Here is a 27,195-nt window from a genome sequence, read left to right as displayed (position 1 = left end):
GACAGCGCCCAGGCCCAGAGTTCAGGCCCCACGACCGGACCAAAAAAAAAAAAAAAACTAAACGCACTAATTCTTCTAACCTACTCTCCAACTCACAAGTATATATCTTCCTAGAATGCTATAGGGATATTAAAAAGAAAAGCATCCTGACTGGGCGCCAGTGGCTCACACCTGTAATCCTAGCTAATCAGGAACTGAGATCTGAGGATCAAGGCTTGAAGCCAGCCCAGGCAGAAAGTCCATGCGACTCTTAGATCCAATTAACCACCAAAAAAGCTGGAAGTAGAGTTGTATCTCACATAGTAGAGCGCTAATCTTGAGCACAAAAGCTCAGGGACAGAGCTCAGGCTCTGAGTTTAAGCTCCAGGACTGGCACAAAATGAACAAAAAACAAAAAATGAAAAGTGTCCTAATGTCAATACATGGAGTGCTATGTAAAATAAAATATATAGAACACAATATATTAGAAACACCTTATGTATAGCAATGTAGTTTACAGACATATAGGAAAAGATTGGAAATAAAATTGGAACAACGTAAATTAATTTGGAATAATAAGTTAATGTAGTTTAATCTCCATTAAATGTTCCTGCCTATAAAGTTTCACAACCTCACAGTTGTTGTTTTTAAAGGAAAAAAATAAGATGAGAAACTTTGTGCATTCACATTTCCCTCTCTGATCTCAATGTTCCTTGGAACTGTTGTTGTTTCTTCTTTGAGCGAGCAAATGAAATAATGTGGGTTTTGTTTGACCTACACTTACAGCTTTTTTAAACACTCCATGCTTTTACAGCTGCTGATTCTAATATTATCAGGCTGAGTAAAGTATCCCTTTGAACTCACTCTCAAAATAGAAGTAAGATTAAGACATACAGTTAAGGACAATTCACCATTACGACTGCCACCACGCAGCGGATAGCTTGCTCCCTGGCTTTCAGAAGCAGTGTCATGGCCTGACTGGGTCCTACTTTATGCAGAGTGAGATATGAGGAAGGTATGTGATGTTCAGGCTGCAGAACACTGCAGAGAGGAGAGGAAAAAGCTCCTCCCATGGAAATGCTTGTTTGACCAGAAGCTCTCACCCGTGGCTACAGCTGCAGCCAGAGCAGAGCCGGTCGTACCCAGTTTTGTCTGTCATAAACATGCCTATGAGAAAGACTAAGGGATTTCTTAGGTGAATGAGAAGGGAGCACAAAAGACCACTGAACTAGAAGGGCTTTGACTTTTCTTTAGGTGAACTAGAGGTCATCTAATAGAGGTTTTGTTTTGTTTGGGGTCAGTGGTGGGGCTTGAACTCAGGGCCTTTTCTCTGTCCCTGAGCTCTTTTGCTCAAGGCTAGAGCTCTACTACTTTGAGCCACTTCCGGTTTTCTGGTGATTAATTGGAGATGAGTTTCATGGACTTTCCTGCCCAGGCTGGCTTTGAAGCACAATCCTCAGATCTCAGCCTCTCAGCTAGGATTATAGGTGTGAGCCACCAGCGCTCAACTCTAATAAAGATTCTTAAACCACCCTCTTTCTCTACTTATTATATCTATTGTTTTTCTCTTTATTTTCCTATTTTAGAGGAGAATTATTTTAAAACTTAAATTCAATGGTTTATAAGGTAATTACCATGTACAAGATGTTTCAAATTTTCTAAAAAATAATTCCTTTTCTCTTTTAAGCCAGTTGGAGGGTATTATATATGGCCAAATGAATTCTAAGATCCAAGTTTATTTTTTGTAAAATGAAGTTTAAACTCCTATGAACTATATTCAGAGAGCTATACAACCTGGCCACCATCCATATTGTGAATCTTGTTTCTTATTGCATCTTAATTAATCAAAAAGCTTTCTCTGTATTTTTAAGGCTGTATTTTTATGGGGATTTTCAGCTTCTTGCCATCACACTTTGGCTCATTTCAATATCATGGTTGCACTTGCTCTCCTGAACCTGTAGCTTTCCCTCAAAGCTCACCCACCTCTAAGCCTTCTTATACAATGGAGTTTGCCCTTCTTTGGACTTTCTATCTGCACCCTTTATTTGGCATTTATCATAGAGCCGTATGACTCATTACTAGTTTTTTTACATAGATAAATACATCCCTAAGATTTGTAGGGGTTTTGCTTGTTTATGATGTGAAGGAGGAGCAGACACAATTTGATTCACTACTAATGTCAGACCACTTCCAAAACTTATACCCAAATAGGAAATGAGTCTTCTAGCAAGGGAATAAAATGCAATGCTTACATTCTTCTCCTGAAGCCATGTTTATTTATACCTTGCATGTTATAGGCATTCAAAACGTGTCATCATTAAGGTCTCTAACTTAACTTCTCACTAAATAAATGACTACCTCCCTAATAAGAAAGAGATGAGAGCAATAACTATTGTATAATTAGTTGATATTATGTTTATATATCCAAGCTTAGAGGAGATAATAGAAACATATCTAGCTTGGTTAATTTCATTTCAGCAAAGTTGGGAAGAGTTGGAAATATAATTTAAATTACAGAAGTCCAAAAGGCTAAGGATTTGTCTGACTTCACCCTCTAACCCTGGGTGTGTGTGTATTTTGCAAGTCCTAGGCATTTTGATATGTGATCATGCATCTGGAAGGCACCTAACCACATAGATTTTTTGTTGTTGTTGTTGGTTGTCGGGCTTGAACTCAGGGCCTGGACACTGTCTCTGAGCTCTTTTGCTTAAGGCTAGCACTCCACCACTATGAGCCACAGCTCCACTTCCAGTTTTTGAGTTGTTAGTTGGAGATAAGAGTCTTGTGGGGACTTTTCTTCCTAGTTGACTTTGAAATGTAGTCCTTAGATCTCAGTTTCTTAGGTAGCTAGGATTATAGGCATGAGCTACTAGTGCCTGGTCCACATAGATTTTAATTCTAACAGAATAATACAAACTGGCCATGAAGAACAAGGAACATTTTGCAAACAAAACTTAATATTTGTTCTGATGTTCAACTAGATACTGATGATATGTTAATGCCACTTCAAGAAGTAAGCTCTATGTAAACATATCATCTTAAATCCAGGTTAATAAAGTAGAATGAAAAGCAATAAGTAAAAGAATGATGACTTCAAAACCAGAAAAAACGGCATAAGAAGTCATCACTGGGATTCCATGGCAGCTGGGTATCTTCACTGTTCATAGTTAGAATCTCTATTAGCTGTAGTTCTTCAGTCAACTTATTCTTATTGATATTATTTCAGGATTCTAAAATTGGTTGGGAAATTAATAGTTTAAGATATTTATTTTGTTCAGCTTCCTCCTTCCCCTTCCCCCCCCCCCCCGCCCCAGTATCTGGGACCAAGCCCAGGGTCTCATATGGCTGGGCAGGTATTCTAGCATTTGAGCTATGCCCCCAGCCCTCCTGTTGGTATGGTTTTGAAATGGGATCTCACTACGTTTGCCCAGGCTGGCCTTGACTTTATGATCCTCCTGCCTCCTCCTGTTGAGTAGCTTGGATTGCAGTTTTTGTTGATTATTATGTGATTTTATGTAGTCCCCAAGAAACTATTCTTTAAAGCAAGAAGTCAGGTTTATCCAAACAAAGAGAGATAGAGCCCAGAAACTTTTCTATTTTTGAGGTTGCTGGTATACTAAAAACAAGTTAATAAGTATGATAATTTGCAAGCTTAGATGACAGAAATTCTGATATGCTCTAGTGCTTGCCTTGAACAAAAGCAGTGGTCTGTCTGGTGGAGATGTTTTCCTCTCCGTCTCTGGATATGTCATCTAGTCACACAAAGACCCTGGGTCCTAATGGACCCAGATGATGTGGCCAAGCTTGCCATGATATCAGTGGCCATTTCCAGGGAGAAATAAAGATTTCCACTGACTGGATTACAGTGGGTTAGTGTTGACATGGGCCAAAATAAATGCCCTGGGTTTGATCCCAGCTCCACCAAGAAAACATAACTAAACCAGTTTTCTAAACTGTAAAATGGAGATAATGATAGTTGGAGCCACTTCACAGAACTCAAATGATTATACATGAGTTGCCTAGTACATGTTTGCCTCGTACTGGTTTGAGCATGTTTAAAGCTACTGCTGACAGTTGCTGATTGCTGCAAGTCCACAATTTAAATCTGCCATTCTTGCTATATTTATTGGGTTCTGGTTTGACTCCCCGGTTATCATGCAGATCTTGATGCTGCTTTCCTAGTCTTTGGTCAGAGATACCCTTAGGCTGTTTGCTGGGTCCATTTATCAGGTCCCTACCTTTTTTTTTTTGTCAGTTGTGGGGCTTGAACTCTGGTCCTGGGCACTGTTCCTCAGCTCTTCAGCTCAAGGCAAGTGCTCTACCACTTGAGCCGCAGCGCCACTCTGGTTTTCTGGTGGTTCATTGGAGATAAGAGTGTCATGGGGACTTTTCTGCCCTGTCTGACTTTGAATTGCCTGGGTGGGCTTTGAATCGTGACCCTCAGATCTCAGCCTCCTGAGCAGCTAGGATTATAGTAGGTGTGAGGCACCAGTGCCTGGCAAAGTTCCCTATCATTTTTAAAGTTAGGATTTCTTCTTCTTCCTCCTCCTCTTCTTTCTTTTCCTTGTTCTTGCTTGCTCTCCCACCTTCCTTCCTTCTTCTTCCTCTGTCTCCTCCTTGTCCTTCCTCCCATCTTCTCTATCTTCTGTTCCTTCTCATGTGTTGCTATATAGCCCAAGTTGATCTTGAATTTGTGATTCTCCTATGTCAACTTCCTAAGTGTATGGATTACAGGTATATACTACTATACCCAATAAATACTTCTTTATTTCATGGAGTAACAAATTGTCCATTGATTTCCTTGCCCTGGCCTTGTAATCAGCCATTTTTCAAAAATCCTGGTTTTTCATCATGAAAAATAGTATACAGGTTCCAGTGTCTTTACTATGTGTGTTTATTGCTTTTGGCTGTCATCATTTCTAGGTCCAGCAGAGAAATCTAGAGAACACACACATTCATACATACAACCATACCTGTATCTACATATACAAAGACCAATAATTCATGCTAATACTGCTGATTCTAATCCAGTACCTCAGGGCTCTATGTAGCCTGTTATATTCCATGTTCTTAGGTTCCTTCTCAAATCATCAATATGCACACTAACTTGTTCAATGCCAGAACTGCTAATCTCCATACTGTGAAAACAAACCCTATCCAATAAGTGCCCAATTGATTTTTGTCTCTGTAGACAAAATGCAAACACAAAACACAAAAATGTTACTTTAGGATGAATTTTGTGGCACATGAATTATAACTCTATAAATATTATTTTTAAGCTACTTGGATTAATTTTCCTCTCCATCAGTAGGGCAATGCTATTTTAAATATAATTTACTCATTTTTCTTTGGTTTATTACATTCTAGGATCTCTGTTTCCTTCCCATCTCATTTATTTAGCATAATTTGATTTTACTTTGCAGTATATGAACATTACTATAGTTCTAAAAATCCATGTCATACAATAAGATACCCAGAGATGTAGCATTCCTTTCTCTCATTCAATTCCCATGTATACCTATAGCACCTAATCTCCTTAGAAGGCAAATTAATATATAATTTCTATATATGTATAATTCTATATCAGTATACAAAATATAGCAATATATGTATACTTTTTGCTCTTTTTTCTTGCTTAATGGAATACTCTAAAAATGATATTTGTTTATTGATGCCTTCCTTATTCTTTATTATAGATGCTCAGTAGTCCATTGTATGGCTATCATGGGTATCCCATATTTCCTATTGTTTATGGCTGTTCATATGTCTCATTTGATCTTCACAATAATCATTAGGCAGATGAAATCTGTGCTATTCTCTTCATTTTACAGTTGAGAAAATAAATCCAGAGAGGAAGCAGGGATAAATAATGATAGAGTGGGGCCAGAAACTCAGTGCTCACAGCTGGAGTCCAGCAGTCCGGAGCCTGTGTGGTGGCCCGAGGTCTTCTGGCGTCTCCTCCACACTGAGAGCACCTGAGTAGTCGGGACTGAGTAGTCGGGACCACTACTTAGGCCACGCCTCTAGGTTTCAGGTTAGTGCTGATAATGCTAATGTGCTCTGTGTTTATGCAGCCACTTTCAAATAGCATTATGTAAAATTGAAATGAACAATTTGTAAAGATCCTACATCAGGATCCTGAATATGCTCAAACTTGGTAACTTGAGAAGAGTGAATAGAAAAGACTTTGGTTGAGGGCACTGAAAATTAAAACAATAAGACAACAGCAAGGGTTTGAAAAGCAATGGATGACAGCTCTGATTTTTCTACATCCTTGTCAATACTGACTTTTTATATTAGTCATCTTAGTGGATGTGAAATGGGTATGAGAGATATCCTTTGTACATATAGTACTGGGGTTTGAACTCAGGACTTCATACTTGCCATGCAGTCACTCTACCACTTTGAGCCACAAACCCAGCCCTTTGTTAATAAGTTTTCAAATACTGTCTCACTTTGTGCCGTGGACAACTTAGAGCATGATTCTCCAATTTTTGCTTTCGGTGTAGCCAAGATGACAGGTGTGCACTTCTGTACCTAGTTTTTTTTGTTGGTTGAGATAGGGGTCTCACGAATGATTGAAATGGGTCTTCCTGACTTCTTGTCTAGACTGACCTCCAGCTGTGGTCCTCCCAATCTCAGCCTCCCTAGTAGCTAGGATTACAGGTGTGAGCCATTGTACTTAACTTCTCTATGGATTTATTAGCATATACTAATAGTACAAGGGGGTTTTGTTGTGATAGTTCCATAGATATATGCTTTGAGCGTATATTATTAAGAATATATTATTTGAGCTCTCCATAGGGTCTATTATATTTCAGTTAACTCATTTGTAACCACTTGAATACCATTCAGTGTTTACTTATAGATGTATAGGCACATTCTAGCTACCATAAAGTAGGGAAACATTGCAACCTTTGTTTCTCTGGGTCTAACTTACTTCACTTAATATAATTTTTTCCAAGTCTTTCCATTTCCTTACAAATGGTACAATATCATTCTCTCTAATAGATGAGTATAGTGTATATATACCACATTTTCTTGCTCCACTTGGCCATTGAGGGACATGTGGGCTGATTACATATCTTGGCTATGGTGAATAGTGTTGCAATGAACATGGTTGTGCTGATGGCTTTACTGAACTTTGTGTTCTTGGAGTAAATGCCCAGGAGTGGGATTTCTGGGTCACAGGGACAGCTCTATGTTTAGATTTTTGAGGAGCCTCATATGAGTGGTGGAACAAACTTACACTCCCACCAACAGTGTGAGAGAGCTCTTTTTGTCCATATCCATGCCGTCATTTGTTGCTGTTTGTGTTCTTGACAATAACCATTGTAATTGGGGAAAGGTGAGGTCTCAGTGTTGTTTTGATTTACATATATTTTTTTGTCAGTTGAGGGGCTTGAATTCTGGGCCTGGGAGCTGTTCCTCAGCATTTCAGCTCATAGCTAGTGCTCTGTCACTTGAGACACAGCACCACTTCCAGTTTTCTGGTGGTTAAATGGAGATAAGAGTCTCATGGACTTTCTTGCCTGGGCTGGCTTTGAACTGTGATCCTCAGATCTCAGCCTCCTGAGTAGCTATGATTACAGGCATGAGCCACTGGTGCTGGGCTGACTTGCATTTCTTTTATGGCCAGAGATGTTGAGCATTTTTTCATGTGTCTATTGGCCATTTTTACTTCTTCTTTGTTGTTTAAATTATTTGCCAGTTTTTAAAATTAACTTTATTGTTATGAGTTGTATTCTGGTTATGTGTGCCTTATCAGATATATTATTCAAAAATATTTCCCTTTTTCTAACTTGCCTTTTAACTTTCTTGATTGTATCCTTTGAAACACAAAAATTTAAATTTTGATGTATACAATTTAACTATTAAAAATGTTGCTTGTACTTTGGTGTCATATTTAGACCCAAAGAAAAAGTCATATGCTTCCTGGTGTTTATTTTCCAGGCTATGTTAGTTTGAGGGCTCAGAAACCTATCCCCATAGTATGGAGTTGTGGTGTGCAGAGCACTTGGAATGCATTGAAGGTCTTAGAAGTCACCTCAGAACCAGGGTCTCTCAGCTTCCTATCTCTCATCTCTCACTTTACACAGAAGTGAGCCATAGAAACTGGAAATTATCTTCTGCAAGACAAGTCATAGAAACACAAATGTCTTTTCCTGAAACTAGCTATAAAGCCTAAAAATATGACTGCCTCCTCCCTCAGTCTTTCTGTGGAGGAGCTGTGAAGTCTTTCTGTGAAGGAGTTCTCTGACCCTCCTTGTCTGAGAGAGGATCATAAAACCTCCATTCTAAAGAGGTCCTGCCCAGACCGGGGAGGAAGGCACACTGTATAGTGTGGGCGAGAAGACTTTGCAGACAGGCCTTGCTGTTACCCTGTTCTTTACTTTACATAAATGACTACATTTCTTCAGGGCTGTTATTCTTCATCAAGCCTGCACATAGAAATAGACAGTTTTCCCTGGGCCTTTGGGTTTCATTTCCAAAGGCTCTGCTGCCACTTAAAACGCGGATTATGTTAATTTACCGTGCTTTTCTCCTGTTCATCTATCTTTGTGCAGACATAGGCAGGACCTCTTGCAAAGGGCTGAGCAAAGTTTTCTTCCCCCTTATTAGCATAAAGAAGAAGTCATACAAGCAGTGTAAAGAATAAAACAGGATTTTATCCTTCTGGGAGAGCAGTCTAGCACATTTTATGAGTCTTCCTTGAATCATAAACTACTCTTTACTGCAGGTAAAAATACCATCGGGTTTGCAGTTATTCTGGACAGCATTCTCTGTCACAGAAAAAGAAAAACAACATACAGATGATCTGTCTGGGTCTTTTTGATCTCAAACTCCTAAATCCCGATGGAATGAAGAAGTTCTTGGAGAGTTGAGTAGTATTATGGACAGGAAACCCTCAAAAGCTAGAGTTCAAAATGACTGTCCCAAGAAATCAATAAAACTTGGCAAACACATGAATTGGCAAGGGGAATGATGCTGTGTGATTCCACAAAGAACATTTTAATGAGTAGGTTAGCTTTATTGCTTTCTGGCACACAGGATCAATTCAAATGCCAGATTTCTATACAAGTTGTAAGATTATTTCTCTTGATATAAAGGTTCCAGTTCTCAGTGTCCCAAGAGACAGCATAAAATTGTCAACTTATGCCATGATTACAACACTTGGATCATTTATTTAAACTGTTGGTTATCCTCATGTATTTATCTAACACAACATTTTCACACTTTGCTGAAATAACTTCAACTTATTGGGAGATCTGTAATTTGATCGCCTGTTTATAGCTCAGAAGTGTTTTTGAGTTCTAAACATGTAGTCAAAGTGACTTGGGCAGCTTGGCTCCCATCAGAAAAGATACCTGGTATCCCTTCCTAAGTTTTGAAGAACATGGGATCCCATATGCTTTATGGGGAAAGTGTCCACAGGTAATAGTATGCTTTCAGAGGACTGCATAATTTAAAAACTACATTTTGAACAGGAAGGCCATTCAAATAACTTGAGCCATGAGATGACTATTTTCCACATTAGGTAGTCAGGCTGCTGAGAATCGAGATGGATGATGTCACACAATGTGGATATGGAAGAAGATGGGAATAACTTTCATAATGTACCTGGTCTGGTGAAAAATGGAATCTCCAAAAAGATACAAATGAGGAGGGGGGTTATAAAAGCAGCTATTTCTGACTTACTCACAAATAGAAAAGAAAATAACTATCATCTAATGTAACAAGAACAACAAGTTCATCTGACATTTAACCTAGATCATTCCATCTCCAATTATGAAATGACCTACTAAAAGTCCATGTGAGAAAGTTTATCTTGCAAGATGAAAATCAAAGTATCCTCTAGAAGGTACTCCGAGAATCTGCCCTTACTCATAAGAAGTGAAACATCTTCTCTTAACCATATTTTATTTTTAAAAATTATTATTCAATCAGATTTTAAGGATCAATTCTGAACTGCATCTTGGAATTTCTCCTTCCTTTTTCATGGTATAAGTCCAAATTGTCAGGGGAGCTTTCACTTGTTAACTATCAAGTGTATATTGTATCCTGAAGCTCCTGAGAATGAGAGAGCCCATCACCTCTGCTTGTGAGCTGGCACTTTCCAAGACTCAGGAACATTACCACAAGGGTGGAAAACTCCACAGATGTGTATGATTTGAGTTTGGCAAAGTAGAGATGCCTTTGAGATATTAGATTTTCCAGTGACATTGCCTAGCAGAGTGGTAATTTTCCATCTGGAGAGATTGGTATGATTGGAGTCTAGGTAGATAGAGAAATAGCTACTAATAGATATAAATCGATAGGTATAGATAGATAGTATTCTGCTCACATAGAACAGTTCTGTATTGTTGCTGTTGGAAGACTATATTGTAAAACATTTATATGTGAGACCAGCTGTACATTGTATAAACAGTAGTCACTCTTTATTTGCAGTTTTTTTTTTTGGTAGGTCATGGGGCTTGAACTCTAGGCCTTGCAACTGTCCCTCAACTCTTCAGCTCAAGGTGAGCACTCTACCACTTGAACCACAGTGCCAATTCCTGTTTTCTGAATGGCTTATTGGAGATAAGAGTATCATGGACTTTCCTGCCTGGGCTGGCTTTGAACCGAGATCCTCAGATCTCAGCCTCCTGAGTAGCTAGGATTACAGGTGTGAGCCAACAGTAACTGGCATATTGTTTTATTAATAGTGGTTACTGATTTCTCACTGTGTCTGATATACAAATTAAACTTCCAGTGAATACTCTGATTTGCTCTCAGGTGTTTAGAGTGATACATTTTCTAACATAAACCTTTATACTGCCATTACATAATTGGGGATGGAATGATGTAAATCCAACCCATTTGTCAATTATTACTCTTATTTCTTGAGCAAATAGAATCATGTTCAGAAAGTCTATTGCCTGTGCCTATATCTTCAAGTGGTTTTCTTTGTAATGTCAAAGTTTTGGGTTGAAGAAGAATGAAATTATGTCATTTGTAGGAAAGTGGACTGAACTAGAAATCATCAGGTTGAGCAAGATAAGCTAAGCTCAAATAATAGTTCATACATAAAGATAGACATACATAGCAAAAATTAAATTTATTTTGAACCTGTTCATAAGCCATAGGCATTCAATATGAAAAAAATGGTTTTTTTTTATTCAGACTTCATAGATTTGAAGCCAAGTTTGACAGTTTACTAACAGAAAACTTCAGGCAAATCATTTGATTTCTTTGAGTCTCTATTTTTCATCTCTAAATTGCATATTAGCTACTTTGCAGACTTATACAGATGATTCATTAAAATATCTGCTACATATTAAGGACTCAATAGATGATAATTATTGTCAATCGACGAGAAAGCATTTCTAAAATTTTGTGATTGTTAATTGTAAAATTTAGATATGTGTAAGTCTGAGGTTAAGAACATAGCTCAGTTTGCCTAGCTTTCTTTCCTTTTTTTTTTTCCTTTGGTCGTGGGCTTGAACTCTGGGCCTGGGTGCTGTCCCTGAGCCTTTCAGCTCAAGGTGAGCACTCTACCACTTGAGCCACAGTGCCACTTCCAGCTTTCTGGTGGTTTATTGGAGTAAAGTCTCATGGACTTTCCTGCCCAGGCTGGCTTTGAACCGCAATCCTCAGATCTCAGCCTCCTGAGTAGCTAGGATTATAAGCTTGAGCCACTAGTGGCAGGCTTGCCTAGCTTTCTTAAGGACCAAGATTCTATCCAACACTAGGAAGGAAGGAAAGAAGGAAGGAAGGAAGGAAAGAAAGAAGGAAGGAAGAAGGGAGGGAGGGAGGGAGGGAGGGAGGGAAGGTAGGAAGGAAGGAAGGAAGGAAGGAAGGAAGGAAGGAAGGAAGGAAAGAAGGAGGGAGAGAGGGAGGGAGGGAAGGAAAGATCCTGAAGAGTTTCAGAACAGAAATGAGACATTTGAGAAGTTTTTCTCAGTTTAAAATTTTAAATCACAATGTGGTAGAGCCTTTTACAGTTTTCTCTTTTCCTGTTGGAATCTTTTGCCATTTCTTGGATTTTATTATTTCTTATTATATCATATGTTGAAAGAATAAAGCTAAGAGATTTTTCTGCTTTACACATTTTTTGATGTGTAAAACTTCTGTATATTTTAGTCTTTGGGTTTTTTTCCCTACTAGTTTCATTTTCTTTAAATCCAGCTCTCTCCATTGAGTTGTCTGAAAATCTAAATCATAGCAAAGCTGATTTGGAGCCAGGGGTTTGCTAGAGATGGCTCACACTAGTTCCTGAGGACTGTGTTTGTATATAGCTTCCTAAGTCTATACCCAGTGACATCTTGTTATTAACTGAAGTTGGCCATAGTAGAAGTGTTTACATCATAGCAATCCATAGCACTATAAGCTCTCCCTCCCTCCCCCCCTCTCTCCATCAGACTTATAACCACATCCATGGATATGAATCCCTGTAATTTCTTTCTTGTTTGGCTTTATTATTTTAAGTGTTCCTTTTCAAATATCTATTTTCAGTTTTTCTCCTTGAAGCTTTTTTTTTTTTTTTTTTTGGTCGGTCGTGGGGCTTGAACTCTGGGCCTGGGCGCTGTCTCTCAGCTCTTCAGCTCAAAGCCAGTGCTCTATCACTTGAGCCACAGCGAAACTTGCAGTTTTCTGGTGGTTAATTGGAGATAAGAATCTCACAAATGCTCCTGCCCCGGCTGGCTTTGAACCACAATCTTGAGATCCCAGCCTCCTGAATAGCTAGAATTACAGGCATGAACCACTAGTGCCCAGCTGAAATGAAGCTTTCTAAGGGTAAAGACTGTATTTCATTCACTAGTGACTCTTGAGGGTCTATAGAAACAAATATCCCCAATAAACACATTCTTACAAGTTGCTGCTATTCTGTCTTCCATTGCTCAAACTATCACTAGACTGAAATCCCAGTTTAACTCTCTAAAGCAGGAAAGGCCTAGAAAACTGTTAGGAAGGAATATGATTATCAAATACCAACTTCTAGTTTAATATAGCACCTCTGATTTTTAAAAAATACCACATAGAGCCAGACTTCCCTTGAGAGGGCTTTGCCCAACAGACTATCTACAAAACAACTTCCAGGTCATTCAAACAAGGCCGGTGGTCATCTATGAAGTAGAATTGCTTACATTTCTACCTAGAAGCTTTAGAGAGGGTTTGCTTTATCTAAGGAAGAACTAAGAAAATATGAAGCTTCTAAAAGCTGGTCCTGGACATAGTAGGTCCCTGCCATCCTTGTGAAATGGTGCTTTGTCTTCTTTTTATGTTTAAGAACAGACTGACAATGGTTCTGATTAGACCTGGGCTAAGTTGATAAAGGAGAAAGATTTGTGAGGATATTTATGATCAAATAGTTGACAAATAAAATGGTAAATTGGTTGGAGAATTTGGCAGGTGTTGTGAAAAGGTTGAATTAGTATAAAAATTTCCTTCAACGCCGGGCGCCAGTGGCTCACTCCTGTAATCCTAGCTACTCAGGAGGCTGAGATCTGAGGATCACAGTTCAAAGCCAGCCTGGGCAAGGAAAGTCCGTGAGACTCTTATCTCCAATAAACTACTAGAAAACCGGAAGTGGTGCTCTGGCTCAAGCGGTAGAGAGCTTGCCTTGAGCTGAAGAGCTGAGGGACAGCGCCCAGGCCGAGTTCAAGCCCCATGACCGACCCCCCCCCAAAAAAAATCCTTCAAGAGTGCAAAGGAGAAACTAGAGAATTGCCTACCACTATTTTTGTGTTTTGTTTTTGTGCTGGGCATTGAAGCTAGGCCTCACAGTCCTAAGCATGTGTTCTATACTAAGCTGCACCCCATCTATCACTCTATTTGAAGAGGAAGATGCTGAGTGTGGTTTTGGAGTGTGGAGGCTGAGGTGTCAGGGAGACATTCCAGTGGAGCTGTGATAAAGCAGGCACTTGGCACTGGTCCAGCATTCTCCTCGGGGGTCATGCTGTTGCTACCAGCCATTTCACCAATTTAGAAGAAAGATAATAAACCAAAGACATATGCCTTTGCTTTATCCAACTATTTCATCTTAGTCACACAGCTCCTTTTTCTCACTATGCCAGCTACAATCCAGTCCAAATAGCTTGTTAAAATGTGATGAAGAAAATTCTAGGGTTCAACTCTTAAAAAGGTTGAACTGTGTGCCAGATACTCGGATATGGCATTAACAATTGAAACTCTGGAGGTAAAGTTTATGGTTCAAACACAATACAGCTCCCTGTGTCCTCAAATGGGCACTCTGTGACTTTCAAAGCTGTTACTGAAACCTTTGAGTCTCCCTTTCAGTCTTCAATAGTGGCTGTCTGTCCTTCAGCTACTTCTTAGAGATTCACATTACACATCATCAGAACACTGCTCAGGTCAAAGGTCCAGTTGAAACAACTGATGTCTGCTAAAGGCCTTGACCTCAAGCTTCCACAATTGCTTCCTCTGTTTCTCAAGTCAAACCTCAAGTAAAACTAGGACTCAGCTTATGTCCCTGTGGTACCTTCATCACAGAAACACAACTTCATAGTGTGCCTCAGCTTGTATCAAAAGGCTACATAAGAAAGAGCTGAGTAGAACTTTTGTGCTTTCTTTGTAAGGTTTCTGAGAGCTCATTGTCTAGTGTGCTGCTCATTCCAGCTCCTCACTGGACAATTTGCTCTCAGATACCAGAGCCAGAGAAAGTTTACCTCATGATGAACTGGAACGTGTTGTTTTCTAAGACAGTGAAAAAATATGTAACTAGTTGTATTTCCCTCTTTGTCTCCCCCAAGAAATTCATGGCTGGCTATGTGTAGCAGATTCTCTCAGCCTGAGATTTCTAGTTCAGAACTGTTCTGATCTTCCCTCACTAATACTTGAACATTTAATTTTTGTTGTTATGGTAGTAGTTTATGACAATTCTGCATCAAAATCCATTTTGGAAAAGGATAAATATAAATGCAATACAATTTTTTTCTCTGAAAAAAAATGAAGACGTCTCATATACTTATCATTCTAAAACTTTGGGTTCAACAAAGGCTCAGTTCAACAGTAAAGACTTGACCTCAGACTTTCTTCTTCAGCCAGTCAGCAGGTTTATCTCACATTTAAAGTCACCCTAGGTGACAAATATCCACAAGACCAAGCATTTCTATAAATGATGCCTCTGCCATCCAAAACACAAGCTTTCACAGCCCAATTAGTTGTTCAAACCCTTCTGGTACTTCTGCATTCCGCCATTATCCACAAACAAAGCCAAACCCAGGGGCATTGTTTGAATTATTCTTCCTCCTAAGCAAACTTTAGAAGAAAATGCTTCCATGCTTGCTGAAGGCACTTTCCCCATGCAGAGAAGATCAAGTTCAACTTAATGCTGCTTTTCTTCCTTTCATTTATGTTAATTGTACACATTTCAAAGGAATAATTTATATAATGAAGCAACAGAGCCTTCTCCAGCCCATGTTTTAACTCCAACTTAGTTCACAAATGAATCCAGCTTTTCCCCTCAGAGCTTCACTGCTCTGTTTCAATAATCATCTTCTGCTTATGATGGTCAGAATTGAGTAGGAAATAGTCGGTCTTCTAGATGATAAAGACAGGCAGGTCTTAACTAAAGAGTATTTAAAAATTCAGGTGCTTTCAGGGTGTCCAGATTTGTAAAATGAGACAAAAATGTTACAGTGCCAGCTCTCTCAGGGACTCTTTTTGTTCACGTTGAAGGATGATCTAACTCAGAAAAGATGGGGAGAACTTAATTCATTTAATGAAGACAAATCTTACGGGACACACATGGGTAGTTTTTGTGCTTTTAGGTGAGAGGAGTGTAGCTATTTTTCCTATGGCTTTTTCAACACATTTCATTTTCTTTTTAACTAAAAGCCATGACTTACATTTTATTACCTGTGTGCATATTAAGTTATTGTTACTTTCTTGGTAGAGATTATAAACATATTGATATTATGCCATATATATATATGAAGTAAATAAATGCATTATTCTGTTCATATTTCAAGGCTATAGAGAACATATAATAACAGGATCTGGGTCTGGGAAGGTGGCTTAGAGGTAGAGTGCTTGCTAGCATGCATGAAGCCCTGGGTTCAACTGCTCAGTACCACATAAACAGAAAAAGCCATAAGCAGTGCTGTAGCTTAAGTGGTAGACTGCTAGCCTTGAGTAAAAAGAAACTCAGTGACTTTGTCAAGGCCCTGAGTTCAAACTCCAGGGCTTGAACTGTCAAAAAAAAAAAAACAACAAGAGGATTTGAAGGGAAGTGACTTGCAAACAAAAAGCTGAGGAATCCACAGTTGATAACAATGCTGCAGTTAGAATCACACAAAAACACAGAATTAGCTAGCAGTTTTCTTCACACAAGTGTTCTATCCTATCGTAAAAAGAATCTGTAAAGACCTCACTGATTTGCATGCTAAATATCATCTAACAAAATGAAACAGCAGGCTCAGTCAGCCTGTGGAGCTGCTTCTCACTGGCCTGGTCATGAGCAGTACTGATTCTACTGCTCTGAACTACAGGATGATTACTGCAACCTCAGCAGTTACAGTTCCAAAATTTTCTTCATGGGTCAACAGGAAAAACCAAAAATTTTCATTCCGGTTTCTTATGCTTGAAGCTGTTTAGACAGCGAAGTGGGAGGAACCTGTGTACACATGAGCAGAGGCCCAGTGTTGTTTCCGGAGCCAGCATTGCTCCTATGATAATCTACTCTAATTATAACCACAAAACTTCTGTTAGAAAACAGAAATCACTTAGCATTGTCCTTGTTTTCCAGGTGAGGAGACTTTCCCAGAGTGACTTATTGGAGACTCATCAGCTAAGCATGAAGTGGAGTCTATTCTTTCTCCTGTGCTATGTGATATGTAGCCATTGGCTTCACAGCAAAGAGGCATTCGAGAAGAATCTCTGTAACTAAGCCACAGAAGATGACAGTTCACTGTTCCCACATACTTGTACATATCACTACACTGCATAATACAGGCAGCTGTACCACAATATAGCAGGTATTTGTCTACCTCAGCAGTACAAGCATGCTGTAGAAATACAAGATAAAAGATGAAAGATGCAGGGACCCTTCCATGAGTTGGAAACTTTATAAACACTGTTTTTTTTTTAAATCTTCAATAATAAATTAGCACTAACTTACTGTAACCTTAGTTTTACTTTGTTAGAGCTTGAATCTTTTAAAATAATTTTAATACTTCATCATCCAAACATAACATGTATGGTGATACAAAATACTCTATTTAGATTCTGAATCTGTAAGGATTTCCCTGTTTTGAAATTTCAAAGGTTGGTTTTTATTCTTTTAAACTTTTCTGTTAAGAACTAAGCCACAGCACACACACAGACTAGTGTGACCTCAGTAAGATAAAGATCACCAAAAGCAGCACCTTTCACCTCCACTCGCCACCCTACTGCAGGGACTCATCTCTTGAGAACACACCTTCTGGAATCCCTCCCAGAGCACCTGCCTACTGCTCTTCCCAAGGAAGTGTCAGTCTTTTCAGAAATGAGTCAGTGGCGTTTTGCTTGCTTGTTTTCCTACCATGGACTTGCTCATAAGCAGAGAATAAACTATGAACATTCCTCTCTATTGCTGACAAGGTTCTGGTGTCAGGGTCCTTTTCTAGCTTTCAGAGGTGCATGTTGAGGTTTGCCAGAGCTTCTGTTTTCATTGTTCTCGGTAAATTTTCTTGGTGGTCTTCTTTTTCTTCTGTAATTTCCTTTTCTCTGGCCTCTTCTTCAACTGTGAATTCCTTTTCCAGTTCCACTACAGTAATCTCATGGGGACCACTGCCATCTATCTATCTATATGGTCTGACACTGAAATGCTATCAGCACATGACATATATTTGTGGGCAAAATTTAGTTTTTAGTTAGGGAATTTGAAAGGAACTACAGATCTGATGTCAATGAAAAACATTAAAAACAATTAAAAACAAAGCAATTAAAAACATTAAAGACATTCAAAACAATTCAAAGGCTATATAGGTTCAGGCCATTCTAAAGCCAAAAAAACCCCCAAAAAACAAAAAACAAAAAAAAAACCAGTCTAAACATCACTAAAACAGACATTCACATATCTTGTCTTCTGATGTGAAGCAACAAGAAATACACATTACCATTTATGTAAGATTTTTGCATCAAAAGTCAAATCCTGAATCTGATTGAGACTCTAGACCCAACTACCAATCTAAAAGAAATACAGAAGATAGAGGAACACGTCAAATGATGCCACGGAGAGGCCAAATCCAAACTCGATTACCCAGCTGCCTCCAAAACAACAAAGAATAAAGAGTCAGAAAAGGGGGAGTACTACACTGCCAAAGGCATATAATATGTACTCATCAAATTCTATATATAGACTTTGACTATCTCTTGATTCTAATATAAAAACACTTTGTATAGGAGAAGCAGGAGAATTAGAATATTGGCAGATATCAGGTAATATTAAAGTTATATTTGGAATGATTTTAGTTGTGTATCCTTTAGAGATATAAACAGGAATGCTCAAGGGTTAAATAATATAATATCTGAGAGTTGCTTTAAAGTTATCTGTGCACAAGTTTTGGAACATACAGCTGGAAGATTTAATTGATATTGAAAATTTTTGAAACAGAGTGATTGGGATAGAAGTATTTAATTATTCTCTTTGCCTTTGCTTGACAACCTCCAAAGTAAAAAGGTGAAAATTAAAAATAAAACCAAGAGAAATAGAACATGTATCAAGATGTGCAGAGTCACCACTAATACACACATATTCTGTTGCAAGGTAAGATTTTTATAGGATTTAAAGGACTGTAAATACTACAAGGTTTAGGAACTAGACATGTGTGAATCTTGTGTTGCTATTTAGTTGTCTGGGGTGTGAAAATCTTAGCTACATGATAAGTCATGTGTACTTACCCTCTTTAGAACGTTGGTAGAGGGTAGATAACATTGCATATCGAGGTCTGGAAAGCTCTATACATGAAGACTTGGATCAAGTTCTTGAGGTAGTTTTCTATTCTAGACTCAGCATGTAAAAATATCTTGAAGTTAGGAGCTGGAGATGTAGCATACCAGCAGAGCACTTGTGTAGCATGAGGATCTCAGCACTGCATGAAAAAAAAATCTTGGTGTTAAGGATATGAACATATGTATGCATGTATGTATGGCTCAATATCATATTGGTGGCATTATTACAAACAACTCAGGCTAAGCATGGGAGTTCATGCTTGTAATCTCAGTTCTTGGGAGGTAGAGGCAGAAGGACCTTAAGTTCAATGCTAATCTGGGTTGTATATCAAGTCCATACAGTTAAAAGAAAATCAAGGGTGGGTACTGATGGCTCACACCTGTAAGCTTAGCTCCTCAGAGCCTGAGAACTGAGGATCTCAATTTAAAGCCAGCTGGGGAGAGAAGGAGGTGGGGGAGTACGTAAAACTCTTTTCTCCAAAACTGGAAGTGGTTGAAAGGGAGTGGTTGGGATAGAAGTATTCAATTATTCTATCTTTGCCTTCATTTGACAACCTCCAAAATAAAAAGATGAAAAATAAAAATAAAACCAAGAGAAACAGAACACGTATCCAGGTGTGCAAAGTCAGCATTTAATACAAACATATTCTGTTACAAAGATATTTTTCATTGGATTTAAAGGACTGTGAATATTACAAGACTTAGGAACTTGCTAGCCTAGAGCAAAAATGCTCAGGGACAGAACCCAGGCCCGGTTCAAGCTCTAAGACTCTGTCTCTCTCACACATACTCCATCAGTGATTTGGGGGGTCCAAAACTCTAAGAAGTGACATTTTGTACAAATTTGGTTATATTCTTTCTTTGCCGTGAATGTCATTAATGATGACTTTGATGAGGCACGAGAAAGTTGATTCCCCAGGCCCCATCCTTGAGTAGTCTTTTCAGGCAGTTAAGTTGTTGATGTTGTTGTTAGGTTTTTTTTTTGTCAGTTGTGGGGCTTGAACTCAGGGCTTGGGAGCTGTCCCTCAGCTCTTCAGCTCAAGGTGAGCGCTCTACCTCTTGAGCCCTGGCGCCACTTCCAGTTTTCTGGTAGTTAATTGGAACTAAGACTCTCATGGACTTTCCTGCCTGGGCTGGCTTTGAACCGTGATCCTCAGATCTCAGCCTCCTGACTAGCTAGGATTACAGGCGTGAACCATGGGCACCCTGCTTTAAGTTGGTTTTATATCAATTCGCTCAGTTTTGACTAGCTTCCCTTGGGTAGTGAAAGACAGTTGTGAAATATTTGGGAGTCATGACTGGGATCTATAGCAGTGTCCTTAATCATTCTTTGTTTCTTATCTTACTTTTACTACTGATGATTTTTTTTTTTTGGTCGGCCGTGGGGCTTGAACTCTGGGACTATTGATGATTTTAAATGAAGTTCTGCAGAGTGTTGGGAATTTTCCTTCTTCCTTCTTGGGCTGATATTTTGATGAACTGTAATGAGAGAGCAGTCAAAATGATGAGTTTTCAGACTGAGGTCATAAGAATCCTGTTCAAATGCAAAATTTGTTACTAAAAACTTAAAATAATAAACATAAAAGGACTTCATCTATTTGTTGAATACGTTATCTTTTAAATTTCACCTTTATTTCTTACCTATATAATGTCATTTTTTAAAAGACTTTCAAATATGAGTTTATTTTGAAAACACTTGATCTAATGATATAGTAACAAACTATACCTTAAATTCTATTTATGGGCATGCTCCCCAATGATCAAAACTCCTATAACAAGTATTACCATACAGTGAGAGTGGTATGTGCAAAGTTAGATGTAGAACAGAATTAGTGAATGATGGATGACCAATAATTAGATAAAGCTTAACTTTGTGAAATTTATATGAATTTAAAAATATCCTTAAACACCACAGCAAGCGATGTAATTATGTTGGTAAACTGATTTCATCTTGATTTTGACACCTGTGGAAATTTTAAAAGCACAAGTGATGTTCCCCAAATATCTTTCAGTTGTCAGTGATTAAAGTCAATTTCTTTTTAAGGTTGATGAGAACTGTGTATTGTACAAATACTTCATGGGTGAAAATATGTTCAGAATTCTACTTTGTTATCCACATATGACTCACTTGGCTCAACACAGCCTTACGAGAAAATACTTGGATCAAATATATTACCCAGACCATGGAATGAGACCATTTCCCAATATGAAAGATTTATTTCACTGTCTACAGAAATATCATCAAAGAGGAAAAATATTACTGTGTGTTCATGTTTGTATTATACCCCACTACCTGCCACTTCAAAAGTAGAACTGACTTGTTTTAAACTCATGTATCTTCATTGTGGTGGTTCATTTGTAACTCACCCTCCCACTTTCTAAATAAAGCATCCATCTTCTCTAGAAATACAAGAAGTAGTTCAGCTTGGAAGTCCAGAGGCTTATGAAATTGTATACATTTAAAAGAATGTCAATTTTTCTTTACTACATTGTTAGCTTGACAAAATATTTATACCCCAAACCTTGACAAATATCTTTATTTAGAATATTGTGTTCAGGCCAGGCACTGGTGGCTCACACCTGTTAATCCTAGCTGTTCATGAGGCTAAGATCTCAGGATTGCAGTTTGAAACCAGCCAATAAACTCCTCAGAAAGAGCCAGATGTGGTGCTATTGCTCAAGTAGTAAAGCACTATCCTTGAGCAAAAGAAGCTTAGGGACGGTGCTCAGGTCCTGAGTTCAAGACTGAGGACCAACACACACACACACACACACACACACACACACACACAAGAAAGAAGACTAGTGTGTTCATATATCAATAAGAAAAAAACTAAGATTGGAAATACTACCACAAATCTGTCTAAATCATCTATTAAAAGTTATATACATTTGTAAGAAAGTCTTAACAAAACTATAAATTCAAAATATTTAATTTGCTGGGCTGGGAAGGTGGCTCAGTGGTAAGAGTGCTTGCCTAGCATGCATGAGGCCCTGTGTTCGATTCCTCAGCACCACATAAACAGAAAAAGCCAGAAGTGGCACTGTGGATCAAGTGGTAGAGTGCTAGCCTTGAACTGAAGAGCTGAGGGACAGCGTCCAGGCCCAGAGTTCAGGCCCCACGACCGACAAACTAAAAAAAAATTGTGATTAAAAACAAACAAACAAAATATTAAATTTGCTCATATGTAAAATAAAGTATTTTAAACTATAGACCATGTACTTTTGTTTTTCTTTTTAAAATGAGCTGTAATTAAATTGTGTGTGTGTGTGTGTGTGTGACAGGGTCACCTATATTGTGCAAATATTCATATGAATATCAAAACTTCATGGGTGAAAATATGTTCAGAATTCTACTTTGTTATCCACATATGGCTCATTTGAATCCCACTCAAGTGGCCCACCCACCTCAGCCTATCAAGGACTTGGAATTTCTGGCAGTCACCACCATACCCAGCTTAAAGTACAATTCTTAATATGTTTGCAACTTTTAATTTGGAGACAGATATTTGGAAATTTCTGATAAATACTCCGTATTCTTTAATATGGTATTATGTCTTATGATATATAAAATTATTTAACGGACATTCATTCATTAAAACATAGTTCAAAGGGATAGTTTAATATAGGTAGACATTACTCATAGTGATATTCATTTCAAGTTATTTGTTGCACACTATTTTAATATGTTGTGATAGATTCTCCCTTATAATTATGGTAAAATTCACTACGTCAACAAAACCTACTGAACAGTCTATAAAAATGGTTTCCCCCTTGGAAACATCTAACATTTGGAGTCAGTAAAGATGCTGTTCTGAGATTGGTACAGTATTGTGAAAATCATAAGCATAAGGGGTGTTCATATTTCCTAATGTTCTCACTTATATTTCGTAAGTAGTTTAGTAATGATGTAAATAATGGCACACAGTGAGCTGATGGGTGTAGTCTTTGTGTATTCATACAGGTATGTTCTGAAGGCTCACGAGTTTGCTGTTCTATTACAAAATTCTCTTCTTCATAACATGAACATTTTTAATAAAACATAGTTCATTTAATTACTTTTATTGTGTGTGTATGTGTGTACTAGGGCATGGAGTCTAGAACTCTTACTTAGCTTTTATGCTCAAGGCTGGCACTCTACCATTTGAACCACACCTTTACTCTGGCTTTTGGCTGATTAATTGAAGATGAGGGTTTTTCAGGTTTGTAGGCCTAGTGTGGCTTCTTTATCTCCTGACTAAGATTACAAATGTGAGCCACCTATGCCTGGCTTGTTACTTTCATTATTTACAAGACTTTTCATTGAGGGAAATGTACACACATGTATTTTTTGCAAATGATTAAGTAACAATATTGGAAGAATAAATAGTAAATCAAGAGAAATCTAGCAGATAATCTTGAGAAAGTTATTTAGTAGTTCTAGAAAATAGAGATAAAAATTAAATAGGAACTATCTAGGAAGTCCAATGTTATACCATTAAGAATCTTATAAAGAGAACACAGAAAATGACAGGGGAAAATTATCAAGTAACAAGACAATTTCCCTGAATTGAATGCTGTATATTTCTAGATTGAAAGGGCCTACACAATAGTCCCTACAAATAGGAAAGACCTACCCTACAACACAAAAGTGAAGCAAAAAATATTCAAAAAATCCTAGAAAGGGAAAAATAAGTTAAAAAAATCACATTTAAAGGATAAGGTATTACAGTAACTTTTTTTTTCAACTCAAAGCTAGGGATGGAACTCTGAGCTTCAGGCATACTGGCAAGTTTCTACCACTGGGCTGGCTATTGCCCAATGCTAAGGTGATATTTCTTAACAGCACCATTGTAATCTACAAGAAATGGAGCAATGCTTTCAAAATTCTAAGTAAAGAAAGGTATCAATTTAGAATCTTAGGTCCAGCTTTGGCTGATGCTATGGACTAGCACTCTCGGTACCCAGGCCCCCTTATTCTGCAGTGTGTGCTGTGGACTCTGGAAGTAATTGCTGCCTCCCAGGATCTCTGGTAGCCTCCATTTCCTAGGCACTAGGAGAGCATTAAGCAAACTCCCCTCACATACACTGGAAGGTAGAGAGATAAACCAAGCAGCAACCATACAGGGGTACTGAGTTTCTGGGGTACAGGTCCTACCATCTTAGCATGCCTGAGCTTTCCCTCACTTTCTTTTTATTGTTGCTCCTCTGTGGCCCTTTCTGAAGATATTTTTTTAATTGCCCCACCCATGAAATTTTAATTCTACAGATATGCTGTTTATGAAATCTGTGGATATTTGTGTGTTATACTTTCAAAGAGTAAGCATGTTTTCTTGGTTGGTGTTTTCTTTAGTTTCCAACCCCCAAAGCAATTTCCACTGCAGTTGGTAAAGCATGTACATTGTTTGGTCCTAGGATCATAAGTACCACACAGCAGCTGGCAGTGGCTGTGGGATTACCGCTAGAAAAGTCCTGGGGTGGGGTTGGGTGTAGTCCCTGGCTAGGTATCACATCCAAGTGTTCCAATATAGAAGAGAGGTGAAAGAATCCCTTCACTACAGAGAACAGTAATCCTCGGCTGACAGCTTGCTTCAGGGCTGAGAGCAGCCAGTACAGAATGGAGTAGGAGGACATAGTGGGAAGGACATTTAGGAACACAGAATGGGCAATTACCCTACATGTATGGCCAGCAGGATCTGCAGGACTTTCTGGTGGGGTTTAGCAAAGAATTTGAATTAGTATTAGTGATACTTACATAGAAAACTGAATAAAGAAAAGGCCATTATTAACTCCAGAAAAGATACAAGGTTGTAGAAGAATGGAAATGCAAGCAAATAATGGAAACAGATCTTTGGTTCGCCCCAAGTGTGCCTGATTTTTGTCATTTCTTCATAAATGTTATTGGGAGGACAGAGAGGAACTGAGAAGTTGTATTCTTTATCACCTGTAGTAATGTCATCAATGTGTAATTTTTAAATGAGAAAGCCTTACAGTCTGCACATCTCTTGGAATAAACAGTATTTAGGTGAAAACTAGCAGCTATGGCGTGGCTCTGGTATGTATCCTCCGTGACGGGAGCAGCGCTGAAGCTTAGTGGGAGGTAATTAGGTCATTGTGGATGCCCTCACCAGGAACGCACGCAGCTCCTGTGGAGCACTGGTTAGTTCCCACAAGAGTAGGCAGTTATAAAAAGAGCCGGGGCAGAAAAGTCCATGAGACTCTGATCTCCAATTAGCCAGCAAAAAGCAAGAAGTGGTAGAATGCCAGCCTTGAGCGAAAAAGCTAAAGAACAAATCAAGCACCAGTGTCTCACGCCTGTACTCCTAGCTACTCAGGAGGCTGAAATCTGAGAATTGGGGTTTGAAGCTAGCCCAGGCAGGCAAGTCTGGGAGACTCTTATCTCCAATTAACCAGTAGAAGGCTAGAGTGGGGCCATGGCTCAAGGGGTAGTGTTGTTGGCCTTGAGCAAAAAAGGTCAGGGACAGCATCCAGACCCTCAATTCGAGCCTCAGGACCTCTAATTTCCCGTTTCACCACGTGACCTCTTCTGAATACACTGATCCTATCGGCTTTGAGGACCTGAGAGAAGCTACTATTCATGCTCTCTGACTTCCAGATCTGAGAGCTAAATAAGCCTCTTTTCTTTACTAATTATCCAGTCTCAGGTATTTTTTACAGCAATGGGAAAGTGAACCAACACTAACAGCAATAGTTATGAGGTGAATGTTAACCACGGGAAGCAGAAATCAGGAGTTAGGAGAGGTACAACAGAGAATTCTCTTTTTCTTAGTATACTATTTATTTTTGTTTTTGTTTTTGTTTTTTGGCGGTATGGGGCTTGAACTCTGGGCCTGGGCGCTTGTCCCTCAGCTCTTCAGCTCAAGGCGAGCGCTCTACCACTTGAGCTACAGCACCACTTCAGGTTTTCTGGTTTATTGGAGATAGGTGTCTCACAGTCTCTCCTGCCCGGGCTGGCTTTGAACCACGATCCTCAGATCTCAGCCTCCTGAGTAGCTAGGATTACAGGCGTGAGCCACCAGTGCCCGGCCTACTATTTGTTTTTTTAAAAAGATTATTCATGTATCATTCTCCTAAAAACAGAATGATGCAGACATGTGGCTCATATATGTAATCTCAGCTACTTGAGAGACAGAGAATGGGAGGATTGTGGTTTTGAGGCCACCTTAGGCAAAAACTTTCAGAGGCTCTATCTCTACCAATAAAAACAGCTGAATGTGGCTTGTTAGTCATCTCAGCTATGGAAAAGCATACATAGAAGGATTACAGTTCAAGGATGTCCAGTCAATCCCAAGGCCCTGTTTAAAGAGTAACAAAAGCAAATAGGACTGGGGGCCTGAATCAAGTGAGAGAAGGTCTGATTTTTGTCACTTCTTCCTGATCTATTAGTTTTTGTCTAGTATCTTTTTCTTCATAGAAGAAGACCTCAGACACATAATTCTTTGGCAATGACTTTAGATATGCATACTACATATGTGTCTTATTCTAGATGAGCCACTTACACTGAAAACTATGCTACAGGAGTTCTTTTTTACTTTCCAAATTCCTACTAATCCACATGAATGGTGGATCTAGCTCATGCCAGTTGTCAAACACAGAATCTCAATGTTAACATATAGGTAAGAAACCAGTTACTCAGAAACACAATGGAATATTTATATCTTCATTTTTATTATACACACATCATCAATAAGAATTAACTCTGAGCATTTGATGCTTATTCTATCTAAATACTAAAGTGGTCTAGAGAAATGTTTGTTGCCACAGTAATTACTACTAATATGAATTCACATTTCTAACAGGGAAAGGGTTACAGATTTCTTATATGTAAATTGGAAAAGCACTTTATAAAATCTAATTAAATACCTCGTCTTGGCATAAGAATGAGCACCTGTGAATCATTTTTTGTATTTAATTATAATAAGGTTCTTAACAAAATAAGAGCTACTAAAGGCTAGGACATTGGTTCTTAAACATCAGTAAGTGCTTAGGAATGGCCCATAACTACTACAGTAAAATGCAGACGCTAGGCCCCTGCCTAGAAATTTTGATACTTTTTGCTTTGGGTATCAACTAGGAATCTGGGTTTTAAACAGGCACCCTTGGTGATTCTGATAAAGATGGTAGTAGAAACCAGAAAAGAGACATACTACCTTGTTGTGTTACATCAGACAGACTTGTGTTGGTTTTATTCATCTTTTAATTTATTTCTTGATGACACTCAAGAACTCCAAAGGGAACAACTTTAAGTGCTCTCTTAGAAAAGTATCTAAGGACCAGTAG

At 38.6% G+C, this 27,195-nt stretch overlaps 1 long non-coding RNA gene across 2 annotated transcripts in view; it reads right to left on the bottom strand.

The window, feature by feature from the left end:
- LOC138822443 (uncharacterized) overlaps positions 1-27,195 on the bottom strand; it is a 46,171-nt gene that overhangs the window by 10,355 nt on the left and 8,621 nt on the right. For both annotated transcript variants that reach the window (XR_011370461.1, XR_011370460.1), the window contains exons 4-5: positions 20,262-20,394; positions 18,865-19,055 (exon numbers count right to left, since the gene is read on the bottom strand). This is a non-coding gene — a long non-coding RNA (uncharacterized lncRNA). The remainder of the gene's footprint in view (positions 1-18,864; positions 19,056-20,261; positions 20,395-27,195) is intronic.

This window comes from Dipodomys merriami, unplaced genomic scaffold, assembly GCF_024711535.1.
Source record: "Dipodomys merriami isolate MVZ:Mamm:240054 unplaced genomic scaffold, mDipMer1.0.p SCAF_110, whole genome shotgun sequence".
In the NCBI taxonomy this organism is placed as follows: domain Eukaryota; kingdom Metazoa; phylum Chordata; class Mammalia; order Rodentia; family Heteromyidae; genus Dipodomys; species Dipodomys merriami.
This window is presented reverse-complemented; position numbering and strand designations above follow the sequence as displayed.